The 22,840-nt window shown below is 47.3% G+C and overlaps 1 protein-coding gene across 17 annotated transcripts in view; it reads right to left on the bottom strand.

Moving 5' to 3' along the window:
- Positions 1 to 22,840, bottom strand: part of LOC127616265 (receptor-type tyrosine-protein phosphatase F-like) — a 126,652-nt gene that overhangs the window by 79,039 nt on the left and 24,773 nt on the right. For 7 of the 17 annotated variants that reach the window (XR_007967076.1, XR_007967073.1, XR_007967074.1 and 4 more), the window contains exon 1: positions 13,948 to 14,169. The exons of 4 other annotated variants lie outside the window; for them this stretch is intronic. The gene's annotated coding sequence lies outside the window, so the exon portion shown is untranslated. Of the gene's footprint in view, positions 1 to 13,947; positions 14,170 to 22,840 lie in introns of those variants that run through there. 6 more of the 17 variants (XR_007967082.1, XR_007967081.1, XR_007967079.1 and 3 more) reach the window with 1 other exon arrangement.

Genomic DNA, 22,840 nt, shown 5'->3' on the forward strand with positions numbered 1-22,840 from the left:
CTGCACTCTGAGATCGCTTTGCACCCAAGCACGTTTGAATCGGATGAACGCTCGAATCCGTCATCAATTGATATGCGCTTCCTGAATTGACCTCACTTATTTTGAAGGGCCTTTAAAATGCAAGATTGGGATTTCAGATGTCGAACTCACCCCCCAACCCCACAACAGAACTCACATTTGTTCGGATATTTCCCGATCTTTATGGCGGCAACCGAGGCACACTACATGATGAACTGCGACGGCACGACGGCAAAGAATCGGTACCGAAAAAAAATGGATGAGCTCATCTGATTGACAGATTCCGCTGTGGAATCTGGCTTTGATTCATTGAACACAAAGATACCATCACGTTGGAAGAATGGCGACACATATCAAATGTACCTTCCGCCATCTTGAATCGAATCGTCTTCCACTATACTTAGCCAGCCCAGATAGATGATCAAAGACAGCTTTTGCTTTTTATTTCACCCGAAGCATTGATTGTGGCGGAGCACGCCGTCAAAGTTTTAAGGCTTCGCTCGGAGGGGGCGCGATGGTACGTCTATCGCCGCTTCCAACTTCAAGTGAACCAAAAAGTCCTGACAACAAAGACACTGGCTCCGAGCAGAAATTAAATGATGTCTGCTCGCTCATACGGGAGCGGTCAAGACTCCCATTCTGTTGTCATTTGTATATACGTGAATGATGTTCTCATAGCAAAGCTGGTCGTCTTCCCGCTTGCATAATAGCTCGTGATGCCAATACTTGACTTTCTTTACACCGAACAGGTCCAAGTATTTACAGCTTTAGCTTTTTTTTTTCCCCCCCGTTGATGAATGCATGTTTTACATCCGAGCCCGCCTCTTGATTTATGAGCACGCCTTTGCACCGCGCAAGACATTTTCCCTCACGACAACACCGATAATCGCCCTCCAATAAATCCAATTGAAAGTGCGTCTCATCGCCACCACGCATAGATACATCAGCGGAATATCCATCACCTCTTAATTGCAATATTGAGTTGCACACCCCTAGTCCCGACTGGTGTAAATCCAACCCCCCACCCCACCCCATCAGTGAAAATTTACGCCCCATCAACATGACAGCTTATCAGTGAGGCAACCTGCAAAGTTGGACTAAGTAACCATCCGCGTGACTGCTTAATCAGGCGCCTTCAATCCCCGCCCCTCGTGCGTCACCGAAGGTGCACCGCGAGTCATAAACACCAATTTCTAACGTACCTAATGGGGCCGAGTTGCATCACCGCCATGGACACGCACACTTGACTCCTGTGATTTATTACAGCGGGCCTCGGATTGAATTGTAGGTCAAGTTTACTTTGTGTTTGGGGCGTACTCGCACTCGATCGTGCGAGACGTGCGATCCGTGCTCGAGCCCACTTGACACCGACAAACCGGTACACACTTGTGTAGGTACCCTTAGTCAGCAAAGTAGACGCGTCATCCAACTAGTGTAACGCGATCGTCCAGCTCCGATTGTTCATTCCGACGGCCACCTTATACAAAAGCGGTGAAAAGAATGACAAGAAATAATACAAGAGTCCAAAGAGAAGTTCGCCACAATTTGTCATGTGATTCACTCCTCCCGCCACCTATTGATGATAACAGCCACATTACAAGATACGACCACCCCCCTCCTCTAAACCAGTGGCAGAGCTGGGAGACATGACAATACATATCGCAAAAACAGATTTTATCGTGTCACTTTTTTCCCCATCGTCATTTGTCATCTGCAGCAGCCTGCATGTACTCCATACATCAAGTGCAGCTTCATTTGATGGACAACATCGTTCACTTATCAATGATATACCGTAGCGCTGCCACCAGGTGGCAGTGAGAAAGAACAAACAAAAAACAACAAAGCGTAACTAAGAAGTGTGATTTAAAAAAAAAACACAACCACAACGTCAAGGCATGCTGAGAATGAAGTACACAAGCATAACAGTTTTTATTTGGAGTCTGTCAAAACACAAAGAACAGCAAAACGGAGAATCGCGTTTGTTTTTTCCCCAACAGAAGCATTCTGACGCATTATTGCCAATATTTCACAACATCAAATTACAACAAAATACTTCAAGTGGCGTGCTGACGCTCTGTAGTAGTCTGACATGGGACTTGTATAATTTACGCAACTTTAACGCTGTCCAACGCTTGCCGTGTTCGTGGTCTGGCACTGCAGCTTCGGTTCACGTGCCGTAATAGGCTTTTCGCAGCTTAATCCTAAAGTCGAATATACGTAGGCTGTACCCAACAAGGAGTCTTTTAAAGCAAAAATAGGTACATACCCCAAAAACAAGGCGCTCATTAGGCCTACTGGAGTGATGTGGGAGATCGCTACTGTCGGAAATGTCGATAGAGAGGTGTAAAGGACAGACACGGCCGCCGGTGAACTTCGGTTCATTATACTCACATAAAAAAAAAAAAAAAAAGAGGGTCAGAAATCAGACCAACAAATCGCTTAACATGGAGACTGGTTAATCAGTTAATCAATCAAACTTCATTTTATCCAGCACTTTTCGTACATAAAAATGCAACTCAAAGTGTTGGTTCAAAGGGGTTGGGCAGTTAACAGCTAGCTCGCCAACTCTTCACATTCGATGACACCCACGTCACTCACCGGGCCAACCTCCGACACGGACGAGAAGTAACGGATACTACAGTAGAAAAAAAAGAATGATGCTGGTCCCTCATTGTCCACCTTATGATGTTTTTTAATGTAACCGCTCGTTTCGCCAGCTGGTAACGCTAACTGACAGATAGCTCTTTGAGAGACGCTACGTGACTCAGCGACTCAGCGCAAAGACGTCCAGTCGTCCGCAGCAGAGCCTTTCAGCTGTCTTCTCGGCAGTAAGGCGTTAACAATTAACCCCCTGCAATCGGCTTGTAAACAGACGCGCTGTAAAACTCGATAGGTCACAGGACGTTAGCCTTTGTTGGCTCGGATTTCAACGGGGAGCCTTGTCGCGCCAACGGCGTAGAAAAGACACGCACCGTCAACTTTGCGCTTCCAGCAAAAGAGAAAGAAAAGAACGTGGTCACGTTACACTTTCATTTCACCACGCGGGGACGAGCGCATCGCTGTTATTCTCCCGAGGTCCTTTTTTTTGGGGGGGGAGAGAGAGCGAGAGACGCCTTCAAGGGCATGAAAAACAAACACGAGAGCCATGTTGAAATTCTGCTCGTTTGCGGAGCACAACACAAACCTCTTATCACCCCCGCAGAAAGCCGTCATTAGCTAGCCGCACAGTTAGCCCTGCGGATCTCAAGGGGCCCTTTAGACAAGACAACCCAAAGCGGAGGAAAAACTCGCCTGGTTGGCTCTTTGCTTACGCGACAATGGGTCTAAAACCGGTCAAAACGCGGGTTGCATTGTTATTTTTAAAGTGGTAAGAATTGTACATTTTCTGGAATCACACTCAGCCGCTTTAGCGCACAGTGGTTAGCATGTCCGCCTCAGAACTCGGAGGTTCGCATTTGAATCTTGGCTCGGTGCTCTCCACGCTATGACACGATGCGATGGATCTCCCGTTCCAGTTGCCCGTATTTAAAGATTGCTCATTTTTTGCCTGCGATAGTCAATTAAGGAAATTAAGGAAATGAAAACGTGCCGTTGCAAAGTAAAGTTTGCAAATCAAACTCACGGTTATGTTTGAAGGTCAAGGAAAATATTTAATGCAGTAAAAGATTATGGCCTTATTTTTTGCCTTTCGTTCTTTTAATGATAGATTTGTAGCGCTTGTTTTGAAATTATTTTTTAAAAATTCACATTGACAAACGTACATGTCTGGTGCATCGAAAAAAGCAAACTTAACAGGATGTTTTTTTTAATTCAATAGTTGGCACAGATGTGAGAACATGAAACCCCCCAACTTTATACAAGCGCATAGATGCGGCGGAGGGGCCTGGGGGTCTGGCATTTGAGGGCTGCATACTATTCAGCAGGTGTCTCCACTGTACTAAATCAATTACCTCCAGTCAGCCAACGCTTAGAGTCGGAGGTATTGTAAATCAGCTTGGTGTCAAGCCAGATTAGGGACTGGAACAGCTTGTGGAGTGGAGCTCTTTGGCCAGGAGGGAGCCAATTCCGAGGTATGTTTGACAGTACCCCCCACACCCCCCCCACCCCCATTGTAAAATGAAATAAGAGACAGATAACGATCACCTCTTTTTTTTTTTTTTAAGGCTCGGAGCGTCGTAGCGGCGTGATAATGAAGCATTCCGGAGCCCTGTAGCGGGCAAGCTGTTACTAGCTACTTTCCAATACGATTTCTATACCTTTAAAATGTCAGAGAACTGCGGGGGGGAAAAGGTGGGATCAATGGAAGGGGACTGCTGAAGGGCAATATTGAATACGGTGGTCTTTTGTAGGACTTGAAAATCCACAAAGATGCTTTCATTGTCGAGCATATTATTTGAGTACACACTGCATGGATGCGAGCTGGAAGCAGATTCAATGTTGAGATGCAAATTTTGGGTAGCTGTCCGTCTCCGAGCCTCTTTTGGGTCCCATTGGATGCGTTCATTTAGCACAAAAGAATTTCGCGAGAAAGGGCTCGCGTACACTTCAAGAGGGAGATTCCCCCCCCCCACCCACCCCCGTGCCCTTTTGCTCCATTTCAAACACAATGGTACTCCAACGTGATATTTACTTAAAACGCACAAGCAACGACGAGGACGTAAGATTGCAGCTTTGAACGCCCGCATTTTTTCACGAGCGTCGACACGGCAAGATCCGTTTCACGTTCCAAGAAAGCGCATCGAATATACAATGAGAAGAATTGCGCGTGCGGTTCAAGGAGGAGTGAACAACATTGTTGCCGACGTGGATGCGACACTACTGCAACCGTGAGCACTTTCACACATAAAACAGCATCGCCACAACATTGGAGGGAGGAGAAGTGTCACGTTGACACCCGGAGACTGCGTTGCGCAACTGTTTGACACAAGTGAGTTGGCCTGCCACCGATTCTACCTCAGAAGCCAAAAGAATTGACGAGTTGAATTTCTCTCTTCTGTATTTATTGGTGACATTCACACACGCACAAAAAAAAAAGTGGGGAAATGAGAGCCAGAACAACGTGATCAAAGCGTGTCGTACCCTGAAGAAATCAACTGCACGGTTCTGCTGGAAAATAGTTTGTCCCCCTTATTCCGTATTGGAAACACGTCTCGACTGCGAGGGTGACGGGAACAATAAATGTTTGGACGAGGCTACGTCTTTTTTCTGTCCGCGAGCCGGTCTGCCGGAGCAGATGGGACCATATACAGTATCTCCCGTCAATCTCCGGAGGCTGGAGGATTTAAATGTAAACGAGACGATTGCGGGACCGATTCAGGCTTTCTACGTATTCCAGACTCATCAAACGGGATCTGCTTCAGTCTGCTTTTAATCACTATTCATTAAGAGTAATTCACTTCATGGACGATGTCCTTAATACCTAATCCTAATCGTCCCTCCCATTTTTTTTTCCTCGTCATCAAGCTCATTGGTGAGCTGGGGCAGGAATACTTCAGGCGACAGCTGGGAGGCATCCACAACTGGTCACCAGTCAATCAATCACAGGACGCTTACGGACAAACGGCCGCTCACATTCACGCCAATAGACAATTTCATAGACTTCAAAGTTCAGATGTGTCGCAGTGCGGCAGACTAGCGCGCACTCCATCCATCCATTTCGCGGATGTTCAAACAGAGATCGCAACCGGGGTCTTCCGACGACAGCGCAGACGCATTAAACCGCATCGAGCCGTCTTCATGTTCAATGACGCCGTTACTTTGGAGCGCCGAGCGCATCCCAAAGTCACACTTTTGACTTTCTGACGCTCGGCGTCGGCTCACGCCGCCTTGCGAGTAATGAGGTCGTATCTGGACACGGAATCTGTCGTCGGGGGGAAAAGATTATGCTTCATCCTGCCTCTCGCGAGGTGGCGGCCCTGACGGGCGCCGAGAGTTGAGGAACAACAGGCGAGCGCGCCGATCGATTGCCAGCTGACTTGTGAGGTCCATTAGAATGACAAGCCAGAGCCGCCGCGCCGTGACCCGCACTCCAGCGATGGCCTCATTACTACCCACAAATCTCTCACTGGGACCAATATCTGATGCCCCCCCCGCCCCCCATTCTGTATCTCTCCTCAATTCTTTTTTTTTTGGATCATCTCCCTTTACAAATCACGGGACTGGATTTGTACGTATTAACCGGATGCCTCGCTTAATGGACGTCACTTAAAAGTGGCAGAAGCGCACACTTTACGCTCGAGTTGACGTCGAGAAACGTTTCCGATTTAAAATGTGCGCGCTATCGGCTGCGATAAGGAAACAGACGCCATGTGAAATATTGGCCACCCCTCATCCCGTCTATCCACAGATACCCTATCTGCTTCACTTAAGCCCCCCCCCCTCCCACGCCCGCTGTTCGACTGGTTATTTTCAAATCCTCAGACCTTGGAAGACTTATTTATACCTTCACCGTACCCCCCCACCCACTCGTTGGCTCAGCAGTGCAGCTGCAGATAGGATTTACCTGCTGTCCAAACAACCTCTAGACTATCAATTACCGGTGTTAGCCATTGTAGAATCATTCTTCTGCTGCTCACCTAACAAGAAACACAGACTAGAGACGGGTGGGCAACTCCAGGATATTTCCCTCCGAGGATTAGTTGTGACTTGGCTGTGAAATTTATACCGCCCGGAGTTGATTGTCACTGGACCGGTTTTCAGAGCCAAAGCAATGGTTTGAAAATGTTGCCGTTTGTTTTTAGTGCGTTGGGAGTATTGCAAGTCAACAGAATCAGGGCGTGGACTGAATCAATAGGAAAGGTCCAAATGCGCCGCAAACTTGCGCTTTGCATACATACACTAAATATGCTGTACTGTCAAATTCAAAACAATTCCAAGAACAGAAGTGACGGACGGGCCCGCTCAACAATCACAACTTTCAACCTTAAACTATGCAGAGTGCAGAAACAAGATTTGAACCCAGACCCTCAGAACCGCGAGGCAGACGTGCTAAGCGTCGTACCGTCCGTCACCCGCAGATCTCGCCAAATTCTTCCCGACAGGTCGTCTCACTCTCCTGACAATTATTGTGCCAAACACTGCGGCCGTGGCACGGGAAAAGGACAATGTCACTTACCCCTTCCCCTTACTCCCCTGCCAAGATCCACCCGGACACCAAACGTCCCACCTGTCGGGTCAGCAAACCAAAAGCCATCACGGTCATCAAGCGGATGTCGTTCCGCCGACTGCTTCAACGTCATCCCGGTCAAGCTTTGTTTTGAGCCAACGCTTCACTTTTGCTCCGAAAGACCCAACAACTGTGCAGGAGACAGACACGAGGAAAGGGGCCGGAAGTTAACGCTTCCAGTAAAACCCCTGCGAGGACACCATCCGTTCACGGTCATATAGGCAGCTTGTGACGTAAGACCTGAGGCAAGGAATTCCTTTTGTGCGAGTCGTGCGGCCGAGAGTAACGCGGTGATCATTAGGACGAGGTAGCCGTCCAGGTCAAAAGCCAAGGTCCCCCCTTGTTGTTGGGAGCCTTCAGATGAGTTTCCTCGTGCGGCGTTTGCATGAAGGCAGCCATGACGCAAATGCTGGTGATCCCCCCTCCATTTCCTAGCAGCGCTTGTTAGGACGAGTAGGGCAAGCAGAGTCTGCCGTGTTTACTAATGTCGGAGCAACGCCTTTATCAGGGAAGAGATTTGTAGGAGAAGAGGCAGGGGATTAGCCGTCAAATTGCCAGGCAGACAGCATCCCCGCTGCAGGGTTGCCAAGCGCTAATCTCTCCAGCGAGAAGGGGGAGATCCCGATAAAGATTTGGTGCTAGGTCTGGACAGCTAAAAAATAAAAATAAAGTGGAACGGGGGAAACAAAGACTTCAGTGGTGTTGCTTCTTGAAGCACATGGTAGTTTTTACTTCAAATATTTTGGACGTCACGTTGCTCTTTTTACCAGGAACAATAAAGACGAGTGGAGCATGTCATCCAAAACACTTGACTTGGATACTTTTAGCACCGGCATCGTAAATCATCATAATCATGTGACTGTCTATGGAATTATGACCTCCGAAAACGACGGGAAACTTTGCCAATGATGAGTATGGCCCAAATATCAACCTGATTTCAACCTATCAGCATCCGGAACTTAGTTCTCCAAAAAATCTGCATATTGAAGTTCCCTGATGGGTTTTTACAAGAAAGTAAGAGGAACCGGGGCCAAAATGGTCACATATGCAAACGTTTTTTTCAGCATGTGAGTCAGAATTTCATTCCCCTCCCCCCACCCCCAACACAGGCACTGTATTTATTAGACATTGTGGGCGAAGGTGTTCCACACTTCCATGGTCGTCGCATGGTCCATAAACAGGCCACTTTGGACTGAGATCTGCATGCACGTTTCGGGGAGGACCGTCCCAATCGAATCTTTTTAACATCGATTGATCCTAACGGCTCTCGCATTGAATAATCGAGCAGCAGTAGAGAGCTAGCGACGGCAAGATTAGCGTCGGCCGCCTCGCTAACATGTTGCGGGTACACCGGGAACCGTGGAATCGCAGCCTTCATCAAGTTACACACATTAAAGAGGACGGCACAACCTCCGTGGATTCTTGTCGGGGTTGCCGGGCAGCATAGTCGGCGGAGGCGACGTCAACAAAAGCGGGCCAGCCGAGCTTCACCGCATTTTTTCAACATCCCGGACGAGATAGCCGACCGCTGGGACCTCCGTGGTTGTTGTCGGGTCTGGTAGGCGTCACACGACGAAAAGCTATATTGCTGGGCTAAGTGCTAATTAGTGAGGATAAGTGGTTGAGAAAATGGTATGGATGGATCGCAAATGCTGACACTGCAGAGTGTCCTCCCGTACTTGTTGGAATACGCATGGCCACGCCTCCTCGGGTGTGCGGCTATGCCGGGTGATGTTTTGAAACATTTCCGTCCGTGAAAATATCTTCGCGCCGGCCTGTCACTGTGTCGACGTCTCGTTTGATGATAAATAAACGGAAAGTATTGGTTTTTTTGCGGGTGGGTGGGGCACACGGTAAATAGTCATTTGCATGCGCGTTTCATTACATACATCAACATTCACAGCAACTTGTGTGGGAGTCGGCCCTCGCAGGCGCAAGCACGCCTCTATCTTTTTCCACCCTTTCATTGCTTTTACTATTGCATATTAAATAGATATAAAACACGAGTGGCGGTGATAACAAAAGGGGACCATTAATAGGTGCTATACGCCTCAGAGCTTTTGGGAGTGCAAAAAGTCGCAAAACGCGCAACTGTACATTCTCACTGATGACTTTTTTGTATCATCCTCTTACCCCACTACATTAAGAGACAAGGGTTGAAATATTTTATTCTTTCAAGCCACGACAACACCCCCCCGCCCCCTTAGCCTCAGTAGAGAATACTTCCCAGACGCAAGAATGTCTCATCATCCTCCAGCATCCTTTACAGGGCCCAGAGCGGGCCAAAAAAACAGCGCGCAGTCTATAAATAAGTCAGGCGTACTAATGAAACCAACGTCCATCCATCTTCCTAAAACAAGCCGAGGACTTTGTCGTCAGGCAGAAAAGGAATCAAGAAAAAGCAAAATGTCTGCAAATACGAGGCAAGAAATGGGCCGTTATTATACACAATAACATTTTAATGATAGTCGGGGCTGTGTCATGTTGCGTCGCGCTACGCTGGGCCAACGAAAATGAGGTCATAACTCGCCCAAGCGGCGACAGCGGGAGCTGATAAAGTAATCAAGCAGAACGCGGAGTCGACACCCGACATTTGGAGAAATTGGGAGGGCCCGGGCGCAAACCGGGGGTGTCGGGAAGCGGCGGCATAAATCTGCCAGAAGAGACTATGCTGCCAGAACCAAGTGGCGCATAAATCAAGACGCCTTTTCCATTTTTTTATTTGGCTTTAACAACACGAACTGGAAAGTAGACTAAACTGGGGGGCGGGGGGGGGGGGGGGGGGGGTTGTTAACAGTTTTAACATATCAGAATAGTAACTGCAGAAATGGGACGCTGGTTTACTATTTTCCACTTAGTCGAAATGTCTTCCTATCGAGTACAAGCTTAGTTATTGTGATTATCTGTCCCAAAAAGTCAAAATAAAACAGACGCCCAGACATTTCCCATTGGATTTCATGTAAATCCAGTTATGACATCCCAAAATATTAACAACTGTATTTTCCGGACGATAACTCGCTACTCTTCCACCCCCGCTTTGAATATAAAGCAGTTTATTTATGAATTTTTATCGATAAGCTTCAGGCCATCAATGCGCACTTTGACGCCAATGCAATGTAGGATCTCCAGGACTATGTTACACGTACTTTCCACTTTCCACAATCCAAAAAAAGTTGACACTGCAGCTCAGCAGTGAATGACGCAAGTTGGTCACTAGGCCATCGGCAGCGCAGAAGCTTCACTCGAAGCTGCGCCGCATGGCACAGCAACCAAGAATGTTCACAGAAATCCAGACAGGAAACCCCGTTGACCGGGCACGTCCGAGTCGTAAACGCAGCGGAAAATGGTTGAAATGTCCATGACGACGCGTTCAAAAGGCCTCCGAGAGAACACTGGAGAAAGTTGCAGACATGTGCCGTGGAACGCGGCCTTCAGCACAGACCACTTTCGCACGGACAAAAACTGAGTGGCGGTATAAAAACCGCCGTCATTTGAAATCGTAAATGATCAGGGTCCAGCGTCCCGAGCAAGACGTCTTCCTTCAGTAAGTCCTCCTGTCAAAAATAGTCGTAGCGTTCATTCACACCACCGCAGCTCTTGCAATCAATCTCTCATGATCCGCTTGTCCAAAAGTACTTTTCAGCAACTCTGTCTAAATGTCAACATCAAGAACAGACCTACTTTGGACTGTACTCCGGTACCCTGTGAGCGCCTTGCTATTGCGAGTGATCTTAGCGGTAACGCAGCATTCCCCCCCCCCCCTCCCGCCATCATACATCTCATCCCAGCAGCCGTCACAACGAATGAGGCTGCGCGCTAGGAGCAAAATGTCACAACCGTGCCGGGAAAGTGACGATCAACACAACTAACACATCGGCGCGGTTGGTGGCGGCTGATTGAAGTTGCGTATTATGCGTGACTATCTGGCACATTCAGCCCCCGTCTCACTACATCAACACGTTATTTAGCACGGCGCAGGGGAGGACTGGCAATTAGACCTCGTCATCGCAAAGCGGATCCTTTGACCTCGTCGCCGGCGGGCAGTTGAATTCCCGGCGCAAAAAAAAACCCCAAACAACTTTGACTTCTTTGAGTTGGATCACAAACATGGCCGTTCTACATCAAAGCGTCGGACTCGCCGTCAATTAGGGGTGGGAAACGCAGAGGGACTCACAGTGGTGGGATTCGATTAAAAAGTGAAATCAAATTAATTATAGGCTCTGTAATTAATTGCATGTGAATCCAATGAAAATATATATATATATATATCTGTTTTCATAATTGCATTCCATTCCATTCTGGTAAGGCGCTTCTTTGCAGACAGCCCAAACAAATTAAGACGGCAATTTCGCCGACTGTTGCCTGGCGATGCTAAAATCAAGCAGCTTTTTGTCAGTGCCCAAAAGGTTGTGTTCAACACTTACTGTGTTCATTTACTAGTTTTTATTTTTATTTTGACGCGTTGGTCGAATATTACAATAATTGAGTTCACCGGTATCATTTGTTTTCCAAATTTGTCATCTGTGATTTTTTTTGTTGAACATTTGTAATATTTTTTTTTGCTGTAATACGTTTGCATGAATATTTTCCTCAATCTTTTTGGCAAATTATTTTGTGAGCATCATGGATGTCTTTTTGAAGATTTAATTTTTTTTAACCAACAGATTTATTATTTCTTTTCAATTAAGATGATGTCTAACATTTTTATTTTCATATATTTATTTGACTTGACATTGTTTATAGTAGTTGTGTTTTTATTCTTTTATCATCACAATATTTTTATGAGCACAATGTGCTACATACAGCAAGGAAAAAAGACAACTACAGTAGAGGAGATGCTAGATTCTTTGGATTGGACGGTCAGCAACATGAAACTTGATGCCCGTGTATTGACACCGTATCGGAACAGACGAGGATATATTGATATTTTGTTGTGCCTACCCAGACATTGACGACTACGACTCCAAAGCAATCCTCTCAGGTGTCCCAACTGGGACGAGAGCTATTAGCTAAAGCCATCACGCGTCAATAGGCCATTAAACATCTACCCAAGTCAGCGGTGATGAGAAATCAAGTTGAATGGAAAAATCCATGGGCTCCCATCCGTAATTACTTTTGAGGAATCCAAGAGGGAAGAAAATTGACAGATTGCCTGCGAGGCGGAGTGCCATTCATTCCAAAGGAAGGCCTTCCAGTCAGAAAAGAGATCTTTGTATGCGCAAGATCTAATAAAGAGAAGGAAAGACTTCCTCTCATCCCATCCTGGATGTCTCCCGGTGGTTCCCCCCACAACATTACTAATGAGTGACCGAGGAATAGTTGTAAAAAGCCATGTGAAGTGTCACTGACCGGCATGGCGGGGGTGAAATGACCCCCGGGTCACCCCGAGGCGGACAGGAATTGGCTTTGTTTAAATAAATGACCCTGGCTTTTTGTCTTCTTTGTTTAAGCAACTCAACAGACGTTCTAACGGCCATCTTGCGGTTGTTGGGGTGGGGGGGTTGCCTCAAGGTCATAGTTGACCCATGTGTCAACAGAAGACTCGGTTGATAGCTTTTTAGTGCTGCCGCTTACGTCTTGAGGACTTCCCAAAAGCAAAGCGGCCAAACCGTCGCAACGAGGCTACCAACTGGTACCATAAAAATCCAACGATAAAGAAGGGTAGGGCTCGAAGCAAAGGTTCCATTTTGAGGAGCCGACAGCTTCCACAAAAAGCACATTTGTGATGAATGACTCATCCCTTCATCATCAACGCATCAACAAGAACAAGCTAACACCGTCCAAAAGGTTTCCACGTTTGCATGCGGTTGCATGAGAGGCGCTTCTTTAAAAGAAAACAATATCAGGGAGAAGGCTTTGAGGGTGAGGTACCAACAGCTGCCATAAGCAACATTTGTGTTGTTTGCAAATAACGAGCGACTCTCACGTTTACATGCGGTTATTGGAGCCCGTTCCTGAAAAGTCACAAGAAACGGGAAAACGGGTCTTGAAGGGAAAGATACAATTTTGAGGTCCGGACAGCTCCTGAAAGCAAATTTGTGGCTTTTGAGCTCCCCCAGCCACTGCAAATAGAAAAAGCTACAAGTGTCCAAAAGACTCCCATGTTTACATTTGGTTATTGGAGCCCCCTTCCCTAAAATAAAACCGTTAAGTGTCCCCAGGCTTTGCGTGAAGGTTAAACTTTGAGGCGGCTCTCCGAAGCAAAATTTGTGGCTTTCCAGCGTTGGTGTTTTCAAAGTGTCTGCGCGCCCCCGCCTCCTCCGGACTGGAATTCCCGTCGTTGAAATTCTAGCCTCCCGATTGCCCGGGGAGATAAAGGCAACTGGAAAAGCGGGTTGTTTGGCCCCGGCGTAAGGCCCTAAGTGGGCAGAAACGGCAGGGCGCCTCACCTTAGCGGCGGTAGCTAGGGGACGTTCTATGGGCCCTGGTCTATTCAAAGTAGTCTTGAATAAGTTTGGGGAGGGCCGGCGGCGGTTTGCCAGAGAGCCAAGCCAATGGAGCTCAGCCGAGACGAGGTTAAACTATTGTTTTGCCTTAACAAGCAAGAGTGAGCGAGGACAAAAGGGGAAGCCGGCAAAAAGACCCAAGGGAAGAAAAATACCTGAGCGCTCGAGTGTGGCTTGTTACTTTTATGACACAGATTAGAAGAGGCAACTTTTCTGATCTCCCAGCTGAGCCACTCAGCAATCGTTCCCCAAAATGCACCTGCGCCAAAAATGCACCCCCGCTATGACTCCACTCAGACAGAAAGTCCCTCCACTTACCCATTCATGTCAACCGCCAATAAATCTCCTTTTTATTCCTTTTCACTTCCAGGCACTTATTCCACAGGAAAGTGTGTTCTAATCCCGGGAAAGGCAATCCAACGGTATCCCCCCCCCCCACCCCAAAAAAAAAAGGATTATCCCTCCAAAATATTCTTCAAGATGCTCTTGTATGATTCCACAAAACGGGGGCAAGAAAATAAAAAACAAAGGGGTCCTTCTTCGCAGTGTTGCGTTTGGGGAACGACCCTTCCGAGAGCACAGCTTGTTCACACACTGAGAGGGTGCTCAGCAATGGCATGGGAGAAGCCAAACCCACCGCGTGATGTCACCAGTGTCAGATTTCAGTGTGCGAGCAAGAGGGGGAGGGCCCCGCCGGGGGCCTTACCTTGTTGCGCCGCGGCCAATGGGAGAGCAACCTGCGGTGCACCTGAGTTTCAAATCAAACGCCAAGGTGTGGTATGATGGCACGTGATCTTTTGTTTGTTTGTTTTTCTTACTTTGACAAAATCACCAGCCTGACTTGATCTGTTGGCTCAGTTCCATGGAAGGGGGGGAGCTGATGAAATCTAGCCAGTAGACAAAGCAGATGATAAAAATACCTTTGGCACGCCGCGTCGTTACAGAGAAACTCAACAAAGTGCAACCGTGACGCACTCCCAAGGGGGATTGTGCCAAGCCGACACGTCGCATCGACAACAATTGATCAAATCTTGCGAGACGTTACAGGATCTAGATTCAATATTTCCATTCGGGACAGAAAGAGCAGGATTCTTTTTACTGCACCGTCATGCTCGGCCCGAAAGCCAACAACAAAAATGAAAAATGTTTGATTTTCGCCATCATCAAAATATTTCTTGTCTAGTCTGACTTCACAGCAAAGCTATTTGACATTCGCTATGTCCGTCATGACTCGACTGCAAACAAACAAAACCAACCGATGCCTGAAATGACAATTGACTCGTCGTCGTCGTCGTCCCAAGACAAACCTGTCCAACCTATTTTGTCTGATTGCTACAAAACTTAAAGCATCTACTCGCCAGAGGGGTAACAGAAAATTGTGAAGAATTTCAGCTTAGCTCACGGCGTGTGGGAGCATGGCGGGGACATTTTCAAACTGGCAAAACTCGAAAGAACTCAACTCCAGGACGCAGCTTATCCAAACATCACCAGTGAGGCGAATAGGTGCCCTCTACTGGCCGAAATTTAAATGCATACAAAAACTCCTGTTTGCATTTACGGTTGGTTGAAAGGGAAAAATATCCAGTATATCTATAGATCTGAAATTGAACATATTGATCAAGTTTTCAAGTGAGCGCAGAAACCCACTCGGTCCCCAAAGGCACTCGGACCAACTCCCTGTGGTCAAACTCTGCTAGCCACGGAGCTAATCATCCACAACAGATGTTCCAAAATGTTCAGCGGGATTTAGGACAGAGCTCAAAGGAACAGCCAAGTCAGCCTTCGGGTGCCCCCCCCCCCTCCTCCTCCGTCCTACAAGGACGAGGGATGGCACCGAGAGGAGGATGTCAGCATAACTATTCTCCCCCCCTCCCAAAATTCCCTCGCTCTGTGAGATTTGCCATCCGAGACGACAGCGCTTTAATAGATCACACGGCCCGGGGACCTTGAGGGAAGTTTGCTCATTTATCCCGCTAATACTGTGTGGACTGGAACTTGGCTCATCCGACAATGCTTCAACCATGTTCTCCCGTCCATGTAATGATTTTCTTTTTTTTTTAAATCACTGACATTTGCTGACACTGCAAGTCACAGCCAAGACAAATGCTGGCAGATGATGCCATTCATAATATCATGCAATGTAGGGGAGTTAATAATGGATTAAGCAACCCAAAAAAAAAAAAATCCTATTTCAGCTCTTCCAAACAGTCCAGTGGTTAAACCACGCCGGAGCACAAATGTACTCAGACTTGAGTTTAGTGACTATCGCTCTGACATCACCACACAGCATGACAAAGAAAGCGCTACACGGGTATTCGTCCCGACTATCGAGCACAAGATGGCTAAATGGATAATAAAAAGAATAGAATGAATATAGGACAATACAAGCTCAAGGCAAACGCCCTTGAAATCGTACCATTCAGAATTCAACCACACCGCTCGGGGAAACGTTGTCCTGTTTTTTTAAATATGCGCCCTAAGATTTGCTAGCAAGCACAATGGGGTGGAAAAACAAATTCTGCCGGGATACGATGTGAAGGATCTTAATAAGTTCATGACATGGATTCCTCATGTTGTAAAATGATTTGCATGCAACCTTATTTTTATGAAAATGCGTTATCTGCCATGTTCGTCTCCCGTCAAGCGTGGTGACGCCGAAGCACAACCGACAAAGTACAGCATTTTTTCAGGAAGTCAGCGAAAAGATTCAAAGTGCTTATGATGGCTTTCCACTAAGCGGTGATGTCGAATGTCTCCCAGGCTTAAACTCCGCAGCGGAAAATGGCGGAGTGCAATGTGTTCTACATTTCTCCGCGTCGCTAACAATGAGCGACAGCTTAATTTCACCGGAGGCTGCAGATGTGCGCACGCAGCCAGAGCGCCAATTGTCTTATCTCCAACTTTGAACAAAACGGGATACGGGTCGTCCCATTCATCTGTAATTCCGGCGCCTGTTCGGCGTGCTCATTTCAAGTCCTAAAATCGTAAATCACAACAATCTGCTGAAACTCGGGTGGGTGGGAGAGACAACCGAATTTGGGAACCTTGTCATCCACTGTGGGAGAACAGATGAAAAGGAAGATATTTGCTGCAGATGTAAACAAGGTGGGTGTGTCCATATTCACTCAAAATCAATTTGACAAAACGGATCTCACCGCCGTAAATGCCAATTGTTATATTGTTAATATTGGGTGATTGTTATCATTTTTTAATGGTGTGGTCAAAGCTGTCCTGGAGTAGCGCGGAAATGCGTACGTCAACTGCGGAAGCGCTTTGTCGTGTCCCGGCATCTCCTGCCCTGACTTTGTTGTTCATGCGATAAATTCACCCCCCAAAAAAAACAATTACTTTTACGCAAATTCAGTCTTCTGGGGACAAAACAAGAAACAAATCTGATCGCGAGTGAATGAGAAAGACTGGCAAGACCGAGGGACCACTGCAATCATTGGGAAAATGCTAAGTGAAAACTGTTGCCTCGGGTGAGGCGCTTTTTTTGTACTCCCCCCACCCCCAAAGCTTGAATAGGCTTGCACAGAGACCACCGACACCACCACCACCACCACCACCCCCCTCTACAAAGAACCAATTTATAACATTGTGACAAGCACCCATCCCCCTCCTCCCCCCACTCCTTCCCCAACACTGAAAAGGGGTGACGACCTTTTCAATCTAAAGGGAGTCCAGCGGCCTCAGTGGCGCAATTCAAGGCGCTGGGGAAACGCCGCTCGAAAGCTCACCAAGGTTGATGAACACCCGGATCGAGCCAGACAGCTCAACTCGGCGGCGGAGGGCTACAGTCATCGTCTGATGGCAAGAGAGTACGCTGGAGGCGGCAGGCCGGGGGCTGGGCGGGGGGGTGAATCTTTATCTGTTTTGTCTATATGTCTGCGCGGGCCGTACAAGTCCGGTCTGCCAAAACACTCTCTCACAGTTCAGGGAATAAAAGTCTCCTCGGGAGGCAGGCTGCGGTCGCTTGTTGGCGAGCCGCTGACAAAAGGAAAAAGTTGGATATTATTCAATGTATTTCCGTAAAAAATAAAAAATAAAAATCCATTCTTCATTCATCACCTCTGCGTTAGAACAATAACATTAACATTTCTGACGTGAACACTTTCCGAATGCGCTTTTTTTTTTTTTGGTGTTGCTGTTGGTTTGTTCCTTCCTCCGCATTTGTGGCTGCGTGCCAGGGAGAAAAATGCCGACCCGTGTCATAAACGACAAGTTGTGAAAGTTTGTTTGCTGCTGCTGTTGCTGATGGCCTCCTAACAGGAGTGCAATGTCATGGCAGCCAAAGGCACAGCTGGGCAACACCTGCCCCCCCCCACCCCCCCACACCCCTCGGCCTGCCACAATTGCTATTTACCGACACTTGGCTACTGCGCTCTTGTCAACTTGTTGGCTCATTTCCCTCAAGGCTGCTATGCAAGAAAAAAAAACAACCAAGCAATCAGCAACAGAATTCCCTGAAACGCTCAGTCTCGATATTCCTCACAAGTAGGCGGGGCCAATCTGCATGAAAGAAATGAAATGAAAGAAATTTCCGAATAATGGAAACGTTACAGGGATGGTGTAAAAAAAGGTGGAAGGCGTTAAGTGTTCTCAAAGTCTTGATTCTTGGTGTGTTTTGGCATAAGCCATCGAAGGATGTTCATAAATCCTCCAGGAACGGTTTTACATTGGAGGGGTGGGGGCTGTCTAATTAAAGCTTGGCCACGAAGCCCACAACACGAGTACGCTTTGCCGACTTTATACACCCATGTAAGAAATGCAGATCAAAGTGATTTTTAAAAAAATGAATTGAGCAGTGCACATTTTTACCCGCTACTCATTTGAAAATCAAAAGCAAGGAGCACTCGAGATGACAGCAGACGGGGCGAGCGCCCCTCCGAGGGGAACGGCGGCGAGTATGCCGGCGAATGCACCAGACAAATCATTTTGATCAGGCACCCCGGCGGGTATTGACAAACTGGGGATGCATTTAGATGGCCCAATTAAAAGGAGGAATTGAAGCGGCGCCGAGCCCCCCCCCCCCCCCCCCCCCCGTCACTACCCTCGCGCCCCACGGAGACCGAATGGCTCGCATTTGGACGCACGCCGCGGCGTTTTCAAGGCGGGGCCCCGCATTTTGAGGTGAACCATGTCTTTACAGGCGGCGACAAAAGTGGCGGAAGAGCATTTCGCACCACGCACCTCTTGTTTGCACAGCTGTGTTGCAGAGATAATGGCTGCTCCCACTTTCAAGATACTCCCCACGGGCGGCGAGGGAGGCGCACAGCCAACACGGCAGACAAAAGCTCCGGGGGCAACGCCGTACAACTTCAAAGGCTAAGTTAGCAATCGATGATATGGATGTTGCTTCCCATTTATCCAAACGCATCTTAGCGGGTGACCTTGGATAGCAAACGCCTCCCGCTCCCAAAGCCGAGCGGGGGGGGGGCTCAATCGCCTTCATGCTTTCACACCGATTTACTGCACGGATCCTCGGCACAGATGCGGAACAATTACGAGGAGAGGTGGAACGTTACGCCGAATATCACGGTTGAGTACGCAACTTGGTTTTAAAGTCACAGCTGGGCTTCCGATTGAATTCCGCCGCGGGACTGGCGGGAACGCCGCCATCGACGATCGTCGCCCGACGTTAACGCGCAAAGTGCTGATTGCAATGAAAATGTTCAACGCGCTGGATAAAATGCATCAAATTGTGCGGCGTGACTTTAGCCATGTGTCGTTTGCAATTGCTAGCCGTTTGTAGCCGCAAAACATCGCACGCTGGGACCGTCGTAAAGAACGAGCCAGAACAGAGCAGCGGTAAATTGTTCGGATAAATGAAAGATTCTGCAAGAAAATACATTTAAAAAATATTCCCCAAAAAAATGAGACGAGATGAATATGATTTCAGTCTCCCCCCACGCCCCCCCCACGCCCACCCTTCCGCCGGCCCCCCCGGGGAGCGGTGCCGCCTCAGTCAAATGTCGACCCTCTCGGTCTGTGACAAGCTCGCCTTCCGGATGCTTCCCCCCCCCCCCCCTCGATATATTTCTGCCTCGTGCCGACGATAAGACGCCGGCACTCAAGAAGACAAGTTGCCTGACTGGCTACAGTGGAAAGTGTCAACTGCTGCTTTAACACTCCCCGGCATCACGCCTTCTCCCTGTCACTTAGCAATTCCGCTTCAACCGAAGCGAAAAACCCTCCGCGCTGTGGCTCACCCCCCCAAACCCCCCAAAACTCTCATAGCGTCTTTTCTATTGTCAACTGTGCTCTGTTGGCGCTTTGCGTTTTTCCAGACACGCTTCAAAGTTAGCGGCACAAATTAACGTCAACATCGGAGAGCTGTTAGCCAGTCTTGCATTTACGACACATCTTGGCCTTGAAATGATTCGCTGAACTGGTTCAGCAAGTGACGCTTCAACATGCACTTCCAGGAAATCACTTCAACTTCTTAAAGTCCATAATCGAGCCTTTCTTACCCACACAGACAAGACTTGAAGTCGCATGTTCACATTTTTAATGGTTATAGAACCGCAGATGGAATTTAAATGTACAATGACACTAAATAAGAGTAGAATCAAGCAAAGTACTCGAGCTTTGGCAGCGGGTAATGGAAAGGGAACGGGAAGGTGTTTGCAGAGCCTTTCTGTTACCTTGGGACCGCCATATTTGACACGGTGCAGAGGTAGAACAAGTTCCCGCACGCAAGAGTCAGAAACAGGAAGTGTCTACGCAATCAACAAATACAGCGTCGTTCAGCCTCTCGCTAGGTGACGTCACGGCTAGCGATATTGGCTTGGCAAAATGTGCGATCATTACAACCCCAAGTTCAATCCTAATAATTGGGAATGTGAATCAGCCGAGCAATATGAGGCCCTTTTTTCCTTCTATTTTCTGCATGAACTATTGAACTCCTCAAGAAAAGAAGAAAAGAAAAAAAACGAGTAAAAACACATTCCAAATACGCAGCTAATCCTCACACGGTGGTTGGACATTCACATGAGAGATGAAAAGCCTGCCTAGTGAAGGGAGTAATCCATCACTCATGCCGTTTCGCTTCAACTTTTCTGAGACGAGGGCTTGACAAACGGCAAGATAATGGCCAAAGAAAATGGTAGCGATGGAGAAAGAAAGGATCACGTCCTGGGATAAACACATTTATGGGCACCAAAAGTTGGCGCCTTTGCTTCTAAATGTGGGAGCGGAAAACCGGTTGCGTCCATGTTTTCCAAATCTACTCTTCATGAACCAGGCGTAGTGGGGGGAGTGACAAATGGAGTTTAAGTGAGGCCCAAAATAATTGCGGGAATGAAAAATTCAAGACAAAGCTTCTTATTATAGCACCGCGGCCTCATACATTCATGGAGGAAAGACGAGTGGCTACACCAGCTCGCTAATGGGTGAAGAAAAGACACCTACCTACAGCCTCCCGATTTGACTAGATGTTGGAGCCGCACGTTCTAATGCTTACCTTTCTGACACATTAAGTCCACATCGAAAGCGTCTGCTCGTTAGAAAAGAGAGATCCACCGGAGGCGGTGAACGAACAAGCTAGGGCAGATCTCACTCGGCTTAAGGGAGCCCAGAGGAACATTTGAAGCCAACTGTGGCTCATCACTGGTAAATCTTACAACGTATCGTGGAGTGGAAAGCTCTTTGCGGCGTGAATAAAAGGGATGGGGGAGAGCATTCAGATGACCACCAAGCCCAAGTTCAAATTTTTCACTGCATATTAGACGTTACGTTTCATTTAGTCGAATTTGGCTAATTCAACTGCATGGCAGCAGTGATGTCAGGCTCATGAACAATAAACGCGGTGTGAAGCTGTTTTGCGAAGCCGACTCAGCAGCACCTATGGAATAAACAAAGATTGAATTCCAACCCAATTTTACAAACCGGTTTATTGACAAATCTCGAAAACGACTACCGTATTTTCCCCACTATAAGGCGCTTCGGAGTATAAGGCGCACCTTCAATGAACGGACCATTTTAAAACAGGTTTCATATTTAGGGTGCACTGCATAGAATAGAAGCTAAAATAGTGGCTGCGGTTGTGTTATTCATCCACTAGATGGCGCTAGGCTAAAGGGAATACAATACAATACAGCTTTATTTATATAATGCTTTTTACGACTGCTGCAGCTGTAACAAAACGCTGTACAGAACATTTAAAACACTACGTCCGAGAAATCCAAATATTGATCCGTATATAAGGCGCGTCGGATTATAAGGAGCACTTTTGAGAAAATGGAATGCTTTTAGGTGGGCCTTATAATGCAGAAAAGACATTGATATGAAAAAGGGTGTTTTTGCCGACCATTAGCATGACCAGGAATGGGTGTCATGAAGATTTTCTAAAAAGGCAGTTGGAGTGATTATTGCATTTTGTGTCCATTTTATTGTAGCACTGCTGAGTTTCACTGGCTAGATTGTTTAAGACAGGGGTGTCCAAACTTTTTGCCAAGGGGGCCAGATTTGATGTGGTAAAATGTCGGGGGGCCGACCTTGGCTGACATTCTTAACATTGAACAACAATATTGTTCAACAAATTTTAGTAAGCCAGTCTGTTTCACATTTCCATTTTTATTTTAATTTCAACAATCTTAAGAATTTCTTTTGGTTCATTTGAAACAGGAATTTGAAATATGACATATCAGTCAATATAAACACAGAGTGATGTCTTGTTAACTCGTGAGTGATGCCCTCTAGTGTCTAAATGCTATTACACATTTAGTGAATGCTATTACTCATTTAGCCACTAGAGGGAAGCAGTACTCTATGAAACATCACTCACAAGTCTACGAGACCTCAGTCAATGCAACACGTGTTCCATGGCGCCCAACCTGCGGGCCAGACGGCACTGATTTTATGACGGGGGCCGAGGGCCGGATGAAATTCGACCGCGGGCCGGATTTGGCCCGCGGGCCGGACTTTGGACATGCCTGGTTTAAGACGTTGCAGATTAGTATCCAGTTGAAAATGTACACAGTTAAGTTTATTGTCCACATTTTGCTGAATGGAAGACACCGTTGCCATCGAAAACAGTGAAGCTTTTATTTTTCAATGGATGCATGATTCTGTTAATTCATTGTATTTATCAGTTTTGCCACCCCACCCCCACCCCCCAAGTATTTAAAACCTACATTCCAAAGAGTTACAACCCACAGGGGAATTGGCAAGCACGGTTGAATGAGCTGTGAGAACGGCATCAACTAAAAAG

This window comes from Hippocampus zosterae, chromosome 15 (assembly GCF_025434085.1).
Source record: "Hippocampus zosterae strain Florida chromosome 15, ASM2543408v3, whole genome shotgun sequence".
Classification (NCBI taxonomy): Eukaryota; Metazoa; Chordata; class Actinopteri; order Syngnathiformes; family Syngnathidae; genus Hippocampus; species Hippocampus zosterae.